This window comes from Sorex fumeus, unplaced genomic scaffold, assembly GCF_029834395.1.
Source record: "Sorex fumeus unplaced genomic scaffold, SorFum_2.1 ptg000009l, whole genome shotgun sequence".
Taxonomy (NCBI): Eukaryota; Metazoa; Chordata; class Mammalia; order Eulipotyphla; family Soricidae; genus Sorex; species Sorex fumeus.
This window is the reverse complement of record NW_026606066.1, coordinates 20,384,072-20,405,234: the sequence shown is the minus strand read 5'-3', so window position 1 is coordinate 20,405,234 and position 21,163 is coordinate 20,384,072. Positions and strand designations below refer to the sequence as shown.

Here is a 21,163-nt window from a genome sequence, read left to right as displayed (position 1 = left end):
CAAATCTGTTTTAATGAACCCTGCAGTTTGGGATCACAGATATGATGATCAAACAACCAAAACACAAAAACACACAAAAACCGATTGCAGAGATAAGTTGAATAATCCCCTTTCATTACTGAAACAGGTGGCTTTTTCAAATGTAGTCATTTGAAAATGAAGTAGATTATATTTGATTCCATCTTATGTGTTAAAAATTATTTATGGCAGGATTAGTTTATGTTAATTAAAACAAAATAGGGGTCAGAAATATTTCAGTGGCAGAGCATATAGTTTGCAGGGATGAGTCTGATAGTTTGATTCCTGGCACTGCCTCACAAGTTGAATGAGATCACACTTGCAGTGTCTTTTAGAATATCAGGCACCATAATAAACTATGCTCTTTTCACACACCTCAATTCAACTAAAGTGTGTAGCTACCTGCTGCAAGTGTACAAGTACCACAACCAAATGTGTGAGAGTCATAAATAAGTGTTATAACCCCAGGTAAATAGAACAACTACAACAAAAGTTATGATGAAAGTGGAAAATATAAATATAAATTTATTTTTGATGTTTTTACCATGATTTGCAATACTGTTAATGATGAGATTTCTTGCATTAAATAGCCCAAAATTTCACCCCCTACCAGAGTGCCTGCTCCTCTCTGCTACTGTCTCAGGGTCCCTCTACCCTCTGCCCATTTCTTCCCCCATCCAGCTATAGTAAACTCAGTACTATAGATAGGATCTCTGGTACCATGGTCTTTGGCCCTTTGTTAGTCCCTGACTATGCTTCTGTATCTTCTCTTTTGTTCTTATAAGTTTAATGTTATTTTGTGCTATTTTATGCATTACTTGTTTTGAAAAACTGTAATTTTCTGATGTGAATAGTTAAAAATACACTTTTATTATATCTTAGTTGATTTAAAGAATTTTAAACAAACTTTAATTATTGTATTGGTTTTTAAATTTTATTATAGCTAAGTAAATTTCAATAGTGTTTTTATGGTATCGATATATAAAATTAATAGCCACCACTTAAGTGATCACAGACCCCTACGACTGTCCGTATGTCTTCGCTAGCTTGATAATTTCCCCCTCCCCAACAATATACGGTTACTATTTTTTTGTACTCCAATGGCAAAGGTTTGCAATGTTCAGTAATATCTATTCTCAATTTTGACTCTATATTATACAGATAAATGAGATTATCTGGTACTTACTCTTCTCTTTGTAAATTTTAAAACACTGATGAAATGTCTCAAGAGAAAAGTTTAAAGTTAAAAACTATAACTACTCTATTAATTTTGCTTTTTCCTCGTGACAGATAATACCAAAGCCATGACAACTAAGACCATATTGTCTTTACCACAAACTGGGTATCAAAATCACCCAGAACATTTTTAGATATAATGTATCAAACTCTTAAACTGGATAAGCTTTCTTCTATACAAAAGACATAAAAAGAACTTTTTTACCCTAAGTGAAAGAGCATGCATTGGGAATATACCTATATAAGAGAAGACTGGTACTTTGTCTTTCTTGAAATTATTTCATATTCCTAGACATTTGCCTTGAGGTAAAACTTCCAAAGCCATATAAAAAACAATTTGAAGATACAATTTGCAGAATGGGGAAGAAGATTTATATCTGGTCTATTTTCCTTGTACAACCCAAGGGGAGACGACAACAATAAGAAAATCACAGAAATGTAAAGATATTAGTGTTCCTGGACAGTGCAAATCCCAAAGAAGAACACTACATGATAAAACTGATAGATAATATAAACTTCTGAAAAAAAACTAACAGCCAAGTTTAAAAGGCTATAGAGTTAATATTTAATCATGTTCAAAATGTGTGCACTTTCATATTCACCATCATTGTATTCAAAGTGGGACTTTAGGTTTAAGGATGTACATTATATAATGAATAAAGAATAATATATTGTTTGCTTTCTCTGCTTAGGTGCTAAATATAAAAAGTCAAAACACAACTGACAACCTGTTTTTTAATACTGAAGTTATAGCACAGTTACAACAAAACAGGAAAATAAATGACAAAACAGATTGAAGTGAGAAAGGGGATTAAACTTCTCATAGATCAAAACACATAAGGTGTAAAGTATTTGGAGGGAATATGTCCAAACATTATTGATCCTCTTAAAATGGGAAACTTTAAAAGCACATTCACAATAAAAAAGTCTATTGGATCAGGTTAATCCAGATTGAGCTTAATCAAAATTACACTAAATAATGAGAGTTACCATTAAAACAACCAGCAGTGGGTGAAAGAGCCTGTGTTATTTTTCCATCAGTTATTTTCATGATTAATAAAAGTATTTTTCATCAGCCGTTTTAATAGGACTAAAATCTAATATTATAAAGTAATTCTAAGTCTTATCAGAGCAGAGACACAGTTATACAAAAGTTTTAGAATAATAAGTAAGCTACAATGAAGAAACAAAAAAATCAACACTAGAGAAGTAGCACACAATTTTAAAATTAATCATGGAACTATAATTAAAACTGACATAAGTATATCATTCTCCAGTTCACTCACTTATTTCCATAGTAGTGCTCTGTTCTAAGGAAGAGAGAATTCTGTATAATAGTCACACATTCACAATGACAACCATGAATGACAGGACAAGTATATAATCTCCATCTGGGACTGCAACAAGTGAGATTCTTTCACCTAGATTTCTGTCTAGCGTCCATTCTCATTTCCCTTCAGTATTTCAAGACAACAAAGCTAAGAAATTCTGTGTCAAAGTGTTTCATAGTATTAAGATTATAATTTGTAATAAATGTTCTAAAATATCTCCAACTTTTTAAATCCAGAGTCACTTGAAATTAGAACAGATGTCAAGAGTTAATAAAAGAAAAAGAGAGAGAGAGATTTGGAACATTCTCTACACTGTCTGTAGCACTGTAGCACTGTCCTACCGTTGTTCATAGATTTGCTTGAGTTGGCACCAGTAACGTCTCCATTGTGAGACTTGTTGTTACTGTTTTTGGCATATCAAATACACCGTAGGGAGCTTGGCAAGGCTCTGCCATGCGGGCGGGACACTCTCAGTAGCTTGCGGGGCTTTCCAAGAGGGACAGAGAAATCAAATCCGGTCGCCCCCATGCAAGGCAAACGCCTTACCCACTGTGCTATTGCTCCAGCCCATTCTCTACACTATGGTTATTAAAGAAATAAAATCAAGATATTGAATTATAAATGAACAGATCAGTGGAGTCACTCACTGTTTCATTAAGATTCTTGCTAAATGTCTTCTCTGCTTCATAAACATATTTGTCCCTCATATAGTATCACATCCCATATTATAGCACAATACATTTAATACATGCAAGTCACGGTCACAGTCCTCCCGTTGTTCATCGATTTGTTCGAGCGGGCCCAGTAACGTCTCCATCGTGAGACTTGTTACTGTGTTTGGCATATGGAATACATCACGGGGAGCTTACCAGGCTTTGCCATGCGGGCAAGATACTCTCGGTAGCTTTCTGGGCTCTCCGAGAAGGGCAGAGGAATCGAACCCATCTCGGCCGGGCTGGCTGCGTGCAAGGCAAATGCCCAAACGCTGTGCTATCGCTCCAGCCCATACATGCAAGTACCATGAATAATAGGAGGGTTTTAAATTGAGACAATATTTTTGTTTTGTGCCTAAACATCTGGATGGAAGATGGAGGTGCAGAGTAAAAGAGGATATACTGCAATGTTCAGGTAAATATGAAGGAAAAAGTGAAAAGTAGAACATTTAGTTTGAAAATGCTTTAGGGGTTACAAGGTGTGCTTCAATAGAAAGTTTCTAACACATGGACAAATTTCAAGAAGAAATTTGCTAAGTGTCAAGAAGAACCTTCTTCCAATATATCCAGCATTCCATATCAATGTTATCAGAATCATAGAGAGAAAAGAAGTGAAGGGAGAAACCAACTCATTTTCTTTAAAGTATAATGGTCCACTGTGGGCAGTTTCTGGAAGTGGCAAGACAAGGATCACATATACTGGGAGGTCTTGCCTCATTTCTTCTTTATTTATGTAATGCCCAGATATCTTCTGTATGCCTTCTTAGACCCACTTATAAACCAGTAGATTTCTAGTCCCCAAGATAAATTCTAGATGGAGTATTAAGTTTTAAACGGCCTTACTCCTCTATTATAATGGAACATGGAAGCTATCAATGGTGTTCTTCCTGGGGCTTCATTTATCTGACTTTTTCTTTCCCCTCTACAATAACCCAGTACATGGATTTTGGTTTCTGCATTAATGTGATGATTTCTAGAACCTTTATAAGGGGTTATTTTCCTAATATTTTTCCTGGTATTCGAGCTGAATATTAACTCTCAAACCACTGGTCTCTGACTTGGACCGCTCTATAGTTTCTTACAATTATCATGTAATTCTAGTCTGCCACAATATCCTATATATTTTCCAACTTCTGCACTCTATGCAACAAATAACGACTTATTTTGATTATTTACTTATTTTGGCCTTTATTATGACTTGGACTAGCTCCACAAAATATGTATTATATGATATAGGTGACGTATTATCTTAATCTTAGGCAGTAGGTGTCCTTCAGTCATATCAGCTATATTCAAACTTATATTAAAATAATAAAACAACACACAAGTCATTGAAAATTGCCTGAATGTCATTTGTTATTGGATCATTGATAGATATTTTTCTGCTTCCTACTAAATTAAACTACTAGGGTCTACACATCTGAATGTATTCTTTGACTAACAAATTGAACTGAAATACTAAACATAAACACAATCTCAGACTACTTATAGCCAATACTTTGGACTATAGAAAAATAATCTAAGACATGGATTTGCAATAAAAAATATTCATGGGCATATAAATATCACAGAAATAAGTTTATGACAAGATGTTCCTCTTATATAATATACTGGCTTTCCCTGTAACAGATTGTGACTTCTTTCTGCCAGCCAAAAACCTGATATATTCTTGGAAATGTCTCTTCAAAATGAAAAAAAAAAGTTAATTTATACTCTAGGAAATTATTTTGTACACAGAAACACACACTCTACAAATTCTCTTTAAGAAACACCTCCCAGTTCTCTAGCGATATTTATAGGAGTCCTATTTGCCAAATATCAGTCTACTGTTTTATTAGGGAGATGGCTTTCCTTGGTTCTACAAGAATTATTGCTGTTGCACTCTTATTATAGAACCGAAGTTCCCAAGGCTGGGTACATATTAAATTACCTGCAGAACGCTAACAAATCCTACTAATGTTTATGTGTCATTCCCTAGGGACTTTAAATTAAATGACCTGGGTGGAGAGCAGGCAGTAGGATTTCTGGTTCAAAGCTCACCCTTTAATTCTGGTATGCAACAGCGGGTGATAACCATCTCATCCTGGGGAAGAACCCTATTACAAGGTCATCTTGCCCCTATTTTACCTTGTTATTCAGTGCTGGGATTCTGGTTACTTGGGCAGAACAGTAACCTCAGGTGTTTTGTTTTGTCTTTTGTTTTGTTTCTAAATCCCAGGCAGAATATTGAAGTCTGCCTAGGCATGGATCAATAATAAACTTGAGTGAGATGCAGAGGAGCATCAACTACAGTGTGACCATCCTTTTAAACTCTAGCAGCCTTTACACAGCTCCTTGGTCTCTGTCCTTCTGTTGCCTTGGAACAGATACTTTTCCTTAAAAGAACATTTTTCATTTTTTCCATATCAGATGAGTTAAGGCCAGATTTGTCCCTCAGACTGCACAGAAACCTTCAGTGGGATGCAGGGCAATCTTAAATTCTACCATGCCAAGTTTACTCTACTCCCCTCCAGGAATTGCAAAGTACCACATCCATCTTCCACTTACTTTCCAATTTCTATAATTTCATCATCTTGTATCTACCAATAAATGCAGGATTTAGTAGTCTAATGTTTCAAAAGGTCGCTGCTGTCCGGACTGCTCTTTTTTAAAAATTACATCTATGCTCCTGACAGAAAAGCTTTTTTTATTTTTTTTAACTTTTTGCCAAACATTTCCTGCTATTCAAAAGTATTCAGTATTTGCTTTATATTTTTATTCAAGATTTGCTCTTTAGGAAATGTCACTAGTGATGTCATAGATGTCATCCATTAAGTTACATATGTTCCTCTTAAATATGCTTCAGTACTATATTAAATAAGGGAAATTGAATTTGGAAAGACAATATTCTGTATTTATCAGCTGCATTACTAGTCTTTTGGAGGAGGTTCACAGCAAAGATTTATATTATCCCTTTTTCTCCTTTTTTCATATAAAATGTCTTAAGTACTATAGTTTTGAGCTTATGATTTAAATTAAATTTATGTAAATCAACATACTATAATTTAACTAGCACATAGGTTTATTTAAAAATAAAATATGTAAGATTAATAATTATTTTAACTGAATTGGTCTGTCAGGAGCTTATAATTTAAGTTTAGTAGTTACTAAACAACTAGAAACCATTAAGATAAATGATCTGGTTTCCATTACTACACAATTACTTTTTATAACTCTATTTTTTCAGAGGGCAGGGAAGAGGACTCAACTTATTTTTATGATTTGCAGTTTAATGCATATGTGATAATTCTCATGAGATTTTATATGAAATAATTTACTACCACCTCGGCAGGGCTCTATCCAAATCTATTTTACAATTTTGAAACTTTTATATCATTGCACTTAATTAATATAATATCTGGTTTTATTAGATTTTTCCCAACCAATGAAATCAAATGGTTCCTTTAATGGCATAATAAAACTAATATAATTTTACATGTATTTTTTTCATTTTTTTAGCAATCATAAATTCAAATTTAGAAATGGTATGCTGTTGATCAGATCTTTTTTTTTTTTTTTTTTTTTTTTTTTTTTTTTGCTTTTTGGGTCACACCCGGCGATGCTCAGGGGTTACTCCTGGCTCTGCACTCAGGAATGACTCCTGGCGGTGCCCGCGGGACCATATGGGATGCTGGGAATCGAACCTGGGTCGGTCGTGTGCAAGGGCAAACGCCCTACCCGCTGTGCTATCACTCCAGCCCCTGTTGATCAGATCTTAATGAGTGTAGTATCAGCCCTTTATATGTTTAAGTACCCTTTCTTCACTAAAGTAAATAAACCAGTAATAGAATTTGCATTAAACGTGCTCCATAGGAAGTGGAAACTTCATGGTATCTCTTCCATGTCAACCAAATGGATTCTTTTATATTTTATTATTGTCTGAACTACTGTCATTAGGGTAAAAAATATTTCTGCTTTCTAAAACTAAATTGATACATCATTAACATGAAAATTGACCACACTTTTGTACAATTCCAGAAGTAGAATAACACTTGGCACAAGGAATTAAGTTCCAAGGCCAGGTGTCCTAACCTCCAATTGGAGTTTAAAATTTGCAAGTAAGACAGTGATACTATATTAGACATTTGACACTAACAGAAGAAATCTTAGAGCTGTGAATGATCAGCAATATCCACATACTGCTATATCTTGAAATTATTCTTCTATTTATAATCTACTGTAGCACTAGGACTAGCACAAGCACTCTCCTCCCGTTGTTCATTGATTTGCTCGAGTGGGCCAGTAATGCCTCCACTGTGAGATTTGTTACTGTGTTTGTCATATCAAATACATCACGGGTAGCTTGCCAGGCTTTGCATAATCTACTGTAATCTACTGTAGAACATCAAAATTATTTGAAAATTCTTTGGAGGAAATTATTTCAATACCTGAAAAGACTTCTGTTCTGATTCTGATTCAAATCTAGATCTTACTGATTCAAATATACTGAGTCAGAATCTAAGAGAAAAATCCTTTTGGTGATTCTGTTGTGTGTTTTGTAAAGGTTTTCATAGTATTCTGCTCCTCACCCTCAATTAAAAACCACTATTGGGGAGCTGGAGTGATAGCACAGCGGGTAGGGCATTTGCCTTGCACGCGGCCGACCCGGGTTCAATTCCCAGCATCCCATATGGTCTCCTGAGCACCGCCAGGTTGGTAATTCCTGAGTGTAGAGCCAGGAGTAACCCCTGTGCATTGCCAGGTGTGACCCAAAAAGCAAAAAAAAAAAAAAACCCACTATTGCTTGATGTGTTTTCACTCCTAAATTTTCTATTTGATTTCTCACCATGAAATTAATACCACAATTTGAAGTAATCTAATCAGCTGGGCTGGGGAAGCACGTTTTCATTTTACACTAAAGAACCTTCGTCATAGAGTCAGCAGTACCAAAAATGGCATGCAGAGTTCTCAAAACCTAGCTGAACTTTATTAACATCTTCTGTGGAATATTGTGTTAGGTTTCTGCTGAAGAGGCTATAAATGGACTTCCCACTGAGCACCAATTTCAATTCTAGTCTATGTCAATTAGCAAAAATCACTAAAGACTTAAGAGTCTCTTTGTAGGGAACCAATCTTCTTTGTCTTAATAGGCAGCAAAACAAACAGGAATGAAGAGACCTATGAAATTGGGTATTATTTATACCGATTATTACTCTGGTTAGACCAAGTAACCATGATTCTCGGGGACATAAAACATCATCCTTCTCTAAATTATTACTGTTTATAGTATGAAAATTTGGGGACAAACTGGTAGTATTTTTTAACAATCATCCTCCAAGAAATTTGAAATTAGTTTTCAAAGAGTAACTGTATAGTGAACCTCAAGTTTTCTTAGATAAATTGTGAAACCTATGTCAGTGGTATCTATCAAAACAACTGTCTTGATAAAAAGAAAATGTGTTGTTATACTGTCACAATTTCAAGCCCAATTATGTTAGTTCCTAGTACTTTGTCATTTACAATCCTCCACAACTCTGTAATAAGGCATGTCGAATGTGGGCAATATTTTCCAGGGATGAGTTTGAAGTTGACAGGCAGAAGTTGCCTCTGGAACAAAATGAAAAGCACAGATAAACAATGTGAGGACATTGCTTTCTCAGAGCTGGAAGGAGTTCATGGCTAAAGGTTGTAGCTCTGGGATCACAGTGGCTCCCGAGTTCTGTTTCTCAACCCTTACTGATTTTCAGAGAGCTTCTATGATCTTCTATTCATTCTGCTCTTACCTGTGGTTAAGACAGCATGAGATGATTCTGATTCTTAGCACAATACATTGGTGGTAGGGAGAATGATGTTGAAGATAATAATTCAGTGCTGATGATTTGGAGAAAGATGAAACTGGAAACATAAGAATGGAATCAACCTCCTTTTGGGAATGTTGGAGTCATAAAAATGATTAGGCTTTTATACCATAGAAACTGACAAGATGGAGGTTTTACACACAAATGAAAGAGGTCAATCATGAATAAAGATTTGATTAACACAATTGAATGGTGAGATATCTGAATACTGAGCAGGGCTAAGGTAATAAGACAATGCAGGGAAGGACTGGATATAGAGCAGTGTCAGCGCATGAAGTTCAGAAAGTATGATACACTGTGGAAGGTCTGATACTTGACAGTAATCGGGAAGCGAGGAGAGATATCTGAACTTTCCAGGTGGGGCTATGAGTAGACAATGTTTTCTGATAAAAAAAATTAGAGAATAGAGACTAAATGAGAAGGAAGAAACTGAAGTTTTTTTTTAATAGTTCTTTTAAAATTGTTAGAATTTAAAGTGTCAAAGCATTCCATAAGACAATTGGGACATACTCTTAGACAGCATTTTCCACATAAGGTTAAGCGTCTTCAAAGATGTTTTATGTTTTTAAAAAAATACTGATTTTTACTCAAAGGTAAAACCCCAATATTAGCTCTTGAACAATTCAATATTCACATAAATGAATTCTTTAAAAACAGATGGAGTAATGAAGGGAAGACAGAAGGAAAGAACTGAGTTCTGATAAACATTTTAGCCAAAAAAGCAGTCTTAATATTTTAAGTTATGTAAAACTAAAAAAAGGATAAATGAGCATTTATCTAAAAAGTTAGAGAAAAATTAAAAAATCTTAAATGGGGAGAATGGAAATGAGATCTTTCATAACAATTTTTATGATAGAATGAACAAACTTAAATAAAAATAATGAAGTTAGTGTAAGGAGAGAAAAATTACTTAATGTTGGAATCACTAACGTTATATAAATAGAACTTGAAGGTGACTTGACAATTCTACAAATGGAAGTAGAAATAGGTGATGTCCTATAATTATACAACAAAGGGCCTCAATGTAAGCTCAATAACATATTCCTGCTACTGCTGATATAACCAGTCATGTTGAGATCATACCATCAAACTCCAATAAAAAAAAACAGCAGCACTGGCTATTGAGATAACAGGTCCTGTCCAATAAATCTAACAGAAAAGTTTAAAGAATCCTGCTGATTATATCATCATGAGTAAGAAAGATAAATTGATCAAAACTGTAAGTAAGTAAATCATTAAATGAGATGTTGGTTGTCAATTCTGCAGACTGAACACCAAAAAGTTTTTTTTATATGATCCCTAAAATAGTCTGGTTAACAGTTGGTATTGCTTCCTATGTAAGTTCTATTATCTAATGCTTAAGGTGTCTTCTTAAAGTTGACAACAATAAACCAAAATTGTATGATATGAGTTCATGTCATTTGTTGAAAGAGTCCTTCAGTCGTATTAGTAGCATACCAGGTTGAAAGCATAGTTGTTTTCAACTCTGAGCACATTAAAATCACTGAAAAACTTTCAAATAATGCCAATAATTTTAGATCCCTCCCCATGATTCTGACCAGAAATAAGCACTGATGTTTTTAAAGGTTCCTAAGAGATTCTAACAGCTGTAAAAAAAAAAGAAAGAAAGAAAGAAATAGGCTTAGACACTTCTAATAAATCACAGTAGCACTGTAGCACTATCATCTCGTTGTTCATCAATTTGCTAGAGCCGGCACCAGTAATGTCTCCATTGTGAGACTTGTTACTGTTTTTGGAATATCGAATACACCACAGGGAGCTTGCCAGGCTCTGCCTTGCGGGCAGAATACTCTCAGTAGCTTGTCAAGCTCTCCAAGGGGGATGAAGGAATTGAACCTGGATTGGCCATGTGCAAGGCAAACACCCTACCCTCTGTTCTATTGCTCCAGCCCTATAAATAAACCATAGTATAATTTAAAATCATTGAATTAAAAATAAGAGCTGAAAGGGATATCTCCTGGACTTAGAATAGGGTTTCCAAAAGTTTTTCAAATTGCAACCCCACTTTTCCTATGAAAATATTATATGATTGTGAATATGTAGGTATATTAAATCAATATAAAAATCAAAATATTGATAAAAATTACAAATTTATTTTAAATAACAGTTTTTGCTACTACCATAATTTAGTTATATGACCTCATTCTGATTTCTTAACCTATGATGATAACTCTGAAGTATTCAAGTTATTTGTCTCCTTTTGTATTTTCTTCCATTTTTTCTCAGTGATTAATAGAAATTACTTAAATATTCTAGATATTTGACACATCTATTATTCGTATATTTTTCTGATAGCACATTGAGAATATTTGTGTTCAACCTGTGCTTTTACTATATTTTTCTTTATTTCTATTATTAGTGAGTTTCAGAGACAGATTTTATAGTTAGACTAAATCTAAAAATTTAACTACATCTTTGTATGAATTGTACTTTGTGTCCTGCTCATTCTAGACTTTTTAAAGATATTCTTCAATACTTTCATAATTAAATATCACATTTGTCAGCTTTTAAATTTATGTTTATGTCCACTTTGAATTAGCACAGCAGTAGGGCATTTGCCTTACTAGCAGCCAACATGGCCGACCCGAGTTCGATTCCTCCGCCCCTCTAGGAGAGCCCGGCAAGCTACCGAGAGTATCTCGCCCGCGCGGCAGAGTCTGGCAAGCTCCCCGTGACGTATTTGATATGCCAAACACAGTAACAACAAAGTCTCCAATGGAGACGTTACTGGGCCCGCTCGAGCAAATCGATGAACAACGGGAGGATCGTGACCGATGTAGGAGAACTGAGATTCATTATTTCCACCAATTTATCAAATTACTTCAAAACTTTAAAAACAATTACCTTACAGCACTACTTGGATATAACTGACCATACATAAATAGGTCTATACTGAGATCTATAATATATTCCATTAATTTTGCAAACATTTATGTAAATACTGTTGTTTTTACTGTCTTAAAATAAAGAAAATATGATTCAATAACTCTCTTCTTTTGCTAACCTATTTTTACCTTTTCTGTGAGCTATATTTTCATATGTTTCTACAAATATTGCCATCCAAAACTATTTACTTCTATAATACATGAATTAATCTTTCTAGGTCTTTAAATTTATTCAGCATTATTTTACTGTATTTACATAACAGGCCCTTAAGAACTATCATTTAACTTCTTTTCTAAGTATTAATTTATGCTTAGTATAAGTAACATTTTTTTCTTACTATAAATAACATTAAAATTTATTTTCTAATCATTTTCTTTTGATACCAAGAAGTAAAATTGATTTTCATTTATTTATTAAAATACAATCTTATTAGGTTTAGACAGTATGATTTTTTAAATAAAAAAATTGCTTCTGTATCTCTGCGTTTTTAATCTGTAGGTCATTTATTAGTATTTCTCCTCTTATTTTATTAATTTGATACTCCACAGAAGGAATAGCTGTAAAAGTGATTTTTGATTAATCATACTTCCCCCAAAATATTTATTTTACCTTTTACATTATCATGCTTTTACTAAATTCATTTATAAGATTCAAGACACTTTAATCAACTCTTTTTTTCTCACTTGTTTACTTATTATAAATGGGTCTTGAATTTGGTCAAATGCTTTTCTGCATTTATTGACATGACTATTATTTCAAATATTAACAAATATGGTACCTTCCTCAAAGTTATATTTTATTGTTAAGTTAGCTTTCTGTTTCTGAGATAATTTCTACCTGCTCTGATATTTTGTTAGACTCCATTTATTTTTCACTTTTAATTTTCATCACATTATTCAAACATTTTTATGGTAAACTACCAATTTTGAAAAATACTGTAAATATATTTTTACCTAAGAAGTTAGATGACCATGGAATGGAGCAATAGTACAGTGGGTAGGGCATTTGCCTTGCATGTAGACAACCTAGGATCAATTAGGCATCCCATGTGGTCCCCCCAGTACCACCAGGAGTAATTCCTAAGTGCAGAACCAGGAATAACCCCTGAACATTTCTGGGTATGATGCAAAAACAAACAACAACAACAACAACAACAACAGAACTTACATGATCTAATTCTTTTGTTCAAAATTTTTTTTAAATGTCAAATTTTCAAATAATTTTATCTTTGGATAAATATTTTAGATTACCATAATAAAATATTACCTAAATATGTTTCTTTCATCATAAAGTAATAATTAAACCAAAAAATATGAAATTAACTTATTTCTCTTTAAAATACATGTAATTTTTTTATTCATAATGTCTATTCTCTTTCTTAGTTTCCTATTCAAGAAATAAGGTACAGTACTAGACAATCTCTAAGAACTTATCTTGCTACAAAAGTCTACTACATATTCAGGTATGCTACCAACTTATTCAAATAAAATGCTTTACATTTTGCCTAAAGTTTGAATAAATTTAACCTTAAATTTAACTGTAATTAAATCTATTTTTGATCTTTTCTAAAGTAATTCACAAGAACAACTTAAGAAAGTTTGGACATTTTTATACACTGAGTAGACATTCTGAATTATCTACTTAATCACATTATTATTAAAAGTCAAACAAGAACTGTAGACCTAAATATTGCATAATCTTCAGCAATATGCACTCCTAGGCAAAAAACACATTTATTAAGTTAGAAAAAAATCAAAGATGCATGACATAAAGAATAGAGAGTTATATGATATACATTATAAATTAATGAAATATCTTTGAGCACAGACTGCACAAGGTATCAAAGATATAGAAGTTAACAATAAAATCGTCCCTCAGAAATTAAATATTTTTATAATGCAAGAGAGAAAAGCAAGATCCTGTTGATAAGCTTGGGCATTCTTGACTCAGTAAAAATTTCACAAAAATACTCCTTCCAGTGATTGCTATACTTTTTATCATCCTTTTACATGCACTTTACCACAGATGCTTACTTTCTAGTGAGGATATTTGAAATACAAGATATTTTTGTAATTCAGAGTTGCTAAGACAATTTTATTACATGTTACCAACTGCATGCAAGGCAGTATAAGTTTCATATAATTGATCAACTTATGATACTTTAAAAAACAATGACTATCATGGAGATAGATCTCAACTATATTATTAGAATATTACCAATCTGTCATGAATCCTGCCAAACTGACCTTACCAGCCCTATGGCTAATCAGACTTGCCTCAGAAAATGAGATAAACAGAGAAGAACTGTCCAATCTTTAGGGTCTCCTGAGCAGTCCTCAGTGGAATCACAGGCAAACCATTAATTCAATAAAATATTACTTCTCCACTCTTAGCGCCCAACATGTGAGCCATTCTTTAAGTTGACAGATTCATCAAGGACAGATAATAAGAATATCAACTTTCAATAGCTACATGAAGAGTAGAAACTGGGGAAATGCACACAGCCAGTCAGCAGACACCTAAGTATACAGCCATGGCAACTTCCTATTCTATCTTGCTATCCTGCCCTCTACATCTAAAAGCCCCTAAAGTATTTTATTCTCTTCTTTCCTAGATTCACATTCACAGCCCATTTTATTCTAAGACCTGGACTGTTTCAGTCCAGAGGACTACCCCAACAATGAAGTTTTCATTAAGGGGCTAATCTCCCACAGGATATATATATATCCTATATATATATATATATATATATATATATAATATATATTCCTTATACCCTCAACCTTCAATGGCCCTCTAATAAAATAATAATATATATATTCCCTATACCCTCAAACTTCAATGGCCCTCTAATAAAACTGGTCATTCCATAACTTTAGTTCCTCTGAGACACAAAATTTCCCATTCATCAGAAGCACTTGAATAGAGACTAGACTAAGCATGCATCTCTTCTCTTGGAGGGCAGGCTGTGTCTTCATTTTCATTCCTTCAGGTTTTAGCACTGAGCTGGCACAGAGTATGTAGTTAGTTGATGTCCGTTGAATGGAATCACTTCAAGACCCAAATATGCCTCTGGTTCTCTGGCATATTTCCTGCAGATCTCTCCATTATGCATAATATGCATTCTTGAAAAAGAAATACTTAGTAAACTGAGCCATCATGTATACAGGCTTGTAGTCAAACAGATACAATCATGATCTTTTAAGAGACTGGAATTTAAATGAAACCCCTACGTATGTACAGTAATGAAGTATTCACATAATCATTGTGAACAGTATTAGAACCTCATAATACAAGAAATGGGAGTCCACTAACATTTGTATATCAGTAGACATTTTGGCTTAAAAAATAAACTAAATTGCTTCAAATTTAATTACAATTAATTTCAAACATTACTCCTTACATTATTAAAAAAACAAAACCAAATCAAGGTAAAAAAAAACACCAAGTCTTGGTGATGCAGCAGAGTTCCCTAGTTTATTTTGTTAACTGAACAGGCATAATAATAATAATAATAATAATAATAATAATAATAAAAACCCTTCAGCATCTTACAAAAATAAATAAGAACCAATTTGAATATGCTATTTTTAAAAACAGTAAGTAAAACTTCAATTTATTCTATGTTCCAGTGTGATCTTGCTGACACAGTCCCTAAAATCTGGGTTTTACTTCATTATAACTATTATTATATTTAATATTCCCTTATTGGCTGCTGCATGCTGTGTTAAAGCTAAAAGCAATCCTGTTCCAGATACACAAAACATCCTGGACTCATTTCCTCCATTTAATGCACTCCACATCTATGCCTGGATGATTAAAAGAAAATTGAGTATAAGTCTCACTACCTTTGTAAGGTATATATTTTTACTCAACAGTTTCACAACTCAGTTGATGTGGCTGTGAGTTAATGTGTAGTTTTCAAAACCTAGCTGACTCAAAGCAACACTTGGAACTTTCGTCTTATCTGTTATCATTCAATATAAAAAATATAAACTATACCCTTTTCTAAACAAAACTCCTACATCCTTCAAAAACTACTAAAAATATTGCAAATGCTATCATTTGGGCAATTTTTATTTTCCTACACTATGCTTCTAAGTCATAGACTTATTCTACCTCTCTTGTACACTACTCTGAACAAAAGTGGCAAAGCCTTAAAAACTTAACTGTTTTCTGTTACGTATATAACATATATAACATATATATAACATATAACATGTATAACATATAACATATATGTATAAATACATATATATATATACACAGAGGTCTTGCCACATGTACAGAACTAAAAATATGCAAAAATAGACTGTTCCTGACTGGTTCAAAGATACAGTATGTACTACATATATAGACAGACACAAAGCAGACATTTACACTGAAAATATGAGTTGAAGTTATCCAAAACCAAAAAAAAAAAAAACTCATTGCTTTTAGTTGGAAAAGTAAAATTTTATAATAAAAAGAAGTCAAGGGGCTGGAGCAATAGCACAGTGGGCAGGGCGTTTGCCTTGCACGCAGCCAACCTGGGTTCAATTCCCAGCATCCTATATGGTTCCCTAAACACCGCCAGGGGTGATTCCTGAGTGCAGAGCCAGGAATAACCCCTGTGCATCGCCGGGTATAACCCAAAAAGCAAAATATAAAATAAAATAAATTTAAAAAAATAAAAAAGTCAAGCAAATTCCTGATAAGAAATAGTTTTACTGATTAAATTCCTCTTTTTAAATTGGCAGCTTTATATACCATATAATACATTAAGCATTCCAACAGAAGTGAGGGTGAGGAAGAGAGAGGCAATATTTACAGACAAATTAAAAGTCTGTAGAATTACTCATGGGGGTGGGGGAGGCACAAGGAGTTGCAAGGATTCTAAGAGTCAGAAGGTGCATAGATTCATAGTAAACCCATCAATAGTAGGCAAACCAGTAAAATACCATTTATTTGGACACACAAAAGGTTAAACTTAATTGTGACTCATAGAAAGGCTTAATTAACACTTCCTAATCAGCTGTTTCAGGCGAATGTGATTCCTCTGCAAAGTGCTTAAGTAGGAGCAATGTGAGTGCCAGACCTTCCCAGAACTGAAAAAAAGATGCTGATCTGAATCACGAGCAGCAAATGCTGGTGAAGAATTTTATCTCACTTACCAAATATCAATATAACCAAGAAGTATTTTAACAGTTTTAGCTACCTGATGTCATGCAGGAAACGAGGTTAAGGGAATGACACAGCCTCAAGGGATCGGGTCACTGAGATCTAAAGACTCCAAAATATAATACAATTCTCAGACTTTACATTTAACTACAAACTATGACTCAACAGAAGTTTAGTCTTCTTAAATTCTGTCCTTAAACTGTACATCTCTGATATCCTTAAGTGAAGTAACAACTGGGATAGAGCTTCAAGTCATTCAAGAATGAAACTTGTGTGAAAATGAACAATCTGATCACATTCTCCAGAAGACAATTTTTCCTTCAAATTAGTTTTGTCTTGGTTCCCGCTGAAGTGCTTCCAGAATCTCCACATTTTCTGGTCTACAGATTATTTGAGATGAAGGTGTCACACTTCTTTCATTCTTTTTTTTTTTAAATGTTCCTAATATCTACTGGTATCCCTTCTTTTTTGCCTGGCTGCTAAAAGAAGGGACATTTACAGCAGAGTACTACAGTTTAGTGTTAACTGACAGAAAATTCCTTCTGCTGTTCAAAAGATTGGTAGAATAAATGGGAAAAATTCTTACTTTTGAAATCCTGTTATTTTTTATTTGCTATACCTTGAAACACTCCAGAGAGCCTTATTTATGATTTGAAGAATGACTAGTCTGGTGTAAGAGGGTGTTAGCAGGGGAGACCTAGTATTTTTGATACAAAGTCAAGGAAGGATGTTTGTCTTACTTAGGAGAGGGTAGGTGGTTTTTATTTAATTGGCAAATAAATGTTGAGATTCTTGATTAAGCTCCCCAAGGGCAGTTTATATGTTTAACTGGAAAGGACGTTATGGCCTTCACCAATTGTAAAGTAGGCAACTATAGTTGATATTTTTATTCTTAGTACCTACAACTCTTGCTCAACAGAGCTAAATATGTAACACGTTAAATTCAATTGATCTCTAAGATGTCTAATGAGCTTATTCTTCAAAAATATGACCTCTATGAAATACAAGTAATTTCTAAGAGGAAAAACAATAAAACGAATGTGCTATTCTCCTGTTTCCAGAGAATGCTGAAATAATATCAGACATTCCTTTCCAGAGAATGCTGAAATAATATCAGACATTCCAAGAACCAAGTTAAGTAACAAGGAAACCATCATACCCTCACAAAACAAACAAACAAACAAGTAAAAAACAATCCTTTAAGATATAGTTGAGGCCAAATGCTTCAAGAGAAAATAAATAGCTAAGCTGCATTTTTTTTCAATTATTTTTAAAAACTGACTGAGATTCGGTGATTCACATGGGTTTATATTACTGTTAATAATGGTTTCTCATGGACATAACAATTCCATCACTATACCCATCAGTACATCAAATAATAAGCTTCTTCAAAATGAAAGAAATTCATGCTCTAAGAAAACAAACAGAAAACACCTTACTGAATTGGAGAAAGTGCTTGCACATAATAATCAGATAAAGCGCTAAGATGTATTTTAAATACATTTTCAAATTACATTGTACTTATATGGCTAATTGATGATATAAGTACATAAAATTAATCCTTACAAATTACTTATTGGAAATGTGTCTTTAAAATATATAAAAATCTCTTTTCTTCTTAATCAAAATATTCTAGTGATTTTCAGTCAATGTACATCTTGAGGATCAATGATTTTTTGGGGGAAGAGTCACATCTAAGCATGGCCCATAGGTTACTCCCAATTATGCCAAACCCAGGCCTCCCCTATGTGAAGCATGGACACAGCCCCACTGAGATGTCTTCCTGACCCAGGAAATTGATTTTGAACTGCATTTTGCAGACCCATGCCAGTCTGCAGAAATTTCCTGTTCATTCAGAAAACATTAACTGTCATTCAAAATATGGTCTGCCTGGACCATTTAGTGGTACTATTACAAATAATGGAATATATAAGATACAGATAAATTTAGATAGATGTAATTTTCATTTCAACCTTGGGGTTTAGAAATATTTCTCCTATTTTCTTTGACCCACACATATAAAAAGTTGAAAATCACTATTTAAAACTGTGCTAAAAGTCACTTACACCAATGCTCAATTTGACTGCTTTTACCAATAATTATGGTGAACATGATACAGGGCCAGTTCTAGACCTAAGATTTTAGAAGGCCTGAAAGCTTTTGCCTTTATATTCTATACTAGAGGAAGACCGCCGGAATTCCAGTTACCCTGGAGTTCAAGGAAAAAGTACTAGAAGTACTCTCAGAAGAAACAAAAAATAAAAAAATTAGAAAGGAAAAAGGAGGCATAATTTTTTTTCTCCCTGAGAATTCATCAAAAAACCATACACTTATATTTGTGTGTTTCTCCCTAACATGATATATCCAAACATCCTAAGGAAACAGATATGATCTTCTATTTTCTGTTCAGCTTTTTTAAAAACTAAGGGTAAAAAAATAAAAATATAATTATGAGAGAAGAAAGAGCAGCAACAGCAACTGGCATAGAGAAACCAGTATTTCTGATTTTTCCACAATAAAATTAACCCTCCATATCTTAGTAAAAATAAATGAAACTCAAACTGAGGTATTATGCCTAATTTTGGTAACCAGATTTCCAGGCAGTTTTACCAAATGTGCGAAGCTGAAAGGGCAGAAAGAACATAGCTCTTTCTGCCCATTCCCATTCTGAGGGTCTTGTTAGTTTCTGATCTATGATGCGAGGTAAGTAAATAATGTTAAGTCTCCCATCTAACGCCTCAACTGTGATTCATTCTAGGAAATTAGCTAGGACCTAAAGACTTCAAAGCAGTTCTGGAATCTATTATTGAACTAACATCACAGTGAAATGCTTATCATGAAAATGATTCTTACAGTTCACATATGAATATATTGTTGTATTTTAGATGTTTATAGTTGATGTCAAATGTTCTACCAATGAAGCATTTTAAGAAGTGCCATCTAGATATTTTTCATCAAAAGAATGCCTGCTACTCTCTGAAGTAACAACGTTTGGGGATGATTTCTTGCGTAGTTTGATTCCATTTTGAGTACGGTATCTACTGCATACACAGAAAGTCAACTGGAAAGGAAAAAAGAAAAGAAAAGAAAAAAAAATAAGCTCATATCAACTTTTATAAAGTACAAATTCTGTGAAAGAGAAGTACATTTCTGAACACAATAAGAATAGCTAGATATAAATGGTTTCAAGACTATAAGCCTATTGAAACTATTCCTCTGCATCATTCCCAGTCACCTTGGTAAAATGTGCAGAATAGCAAAAGTGCCAAAACTGGATTGTAGATATTCCTTTAGATTTCACAGCAAGCAAAATGACAGATTCACTCAAATCTTATTATTTCATAGAGCAAAACTATTTCTAGAGCTTCTCTCATGTACTAAATATTAAAATATTAAGATCCGTCAGTCTTCATGGAGAGTGGGTCACACTAGTTATGGGATTTGTGCTGGAACACTGTATGCCTGAAAAAAATCTATTATGAATAATCGTGTATAAATCACATTATCTAATAGAAGTAAATTTTAAAATAACATGGTAACCTTGACTCCAAAATGGAAGACAGGACTAAAGCAATTAAAATCTTATTACTTATAAATGCATGAAACAAAGAGGATGAAAAGATAGGTAGAGAATGTGTAGGCAAAATGTAATTTTATTTGGTTCCACATATTTCTATTCAGTCCCTCCTGTAAGTCAGGCACTAAGTACACAAAAATAAATATGACCCAAGAAAGGTGGATCAACTTTCTAAAACAGTAGAAAGTGGACCATGAATACATCCAACTTAAAATAAATTTGAATGTTTTCCAGATGGAGTGTGGGCTTGAGAAAAGAGAAGAAAAAGAATCTAAACTTTGAAGGGGAAAAAAAAAAACTAGATGATCAATTGTATTTTGTTTTTTTGAATCTGATGCAAAAGTCATTTTCAAATAGTACAGAAGAATGATGTAGTCTTTGAGT

At 33.5% G+C, this 21,163-nt stretch overlaps 1 protein-coding gene across 1 annotated transcript in view; it reads right to left on the bottom strand.

Moving 5' to 3' along the window:
* B3GALT1 (beta-1,3-galactosyltransferase 1) overlaps positions 1 to 21,163 on the bottom strand; it is a 644,281-nt gene that overhangs the window by 534,390 nt on the left and 88,728 nt on the right. The gene's annotated exons all lie outside the window — the stretch shown is intronic.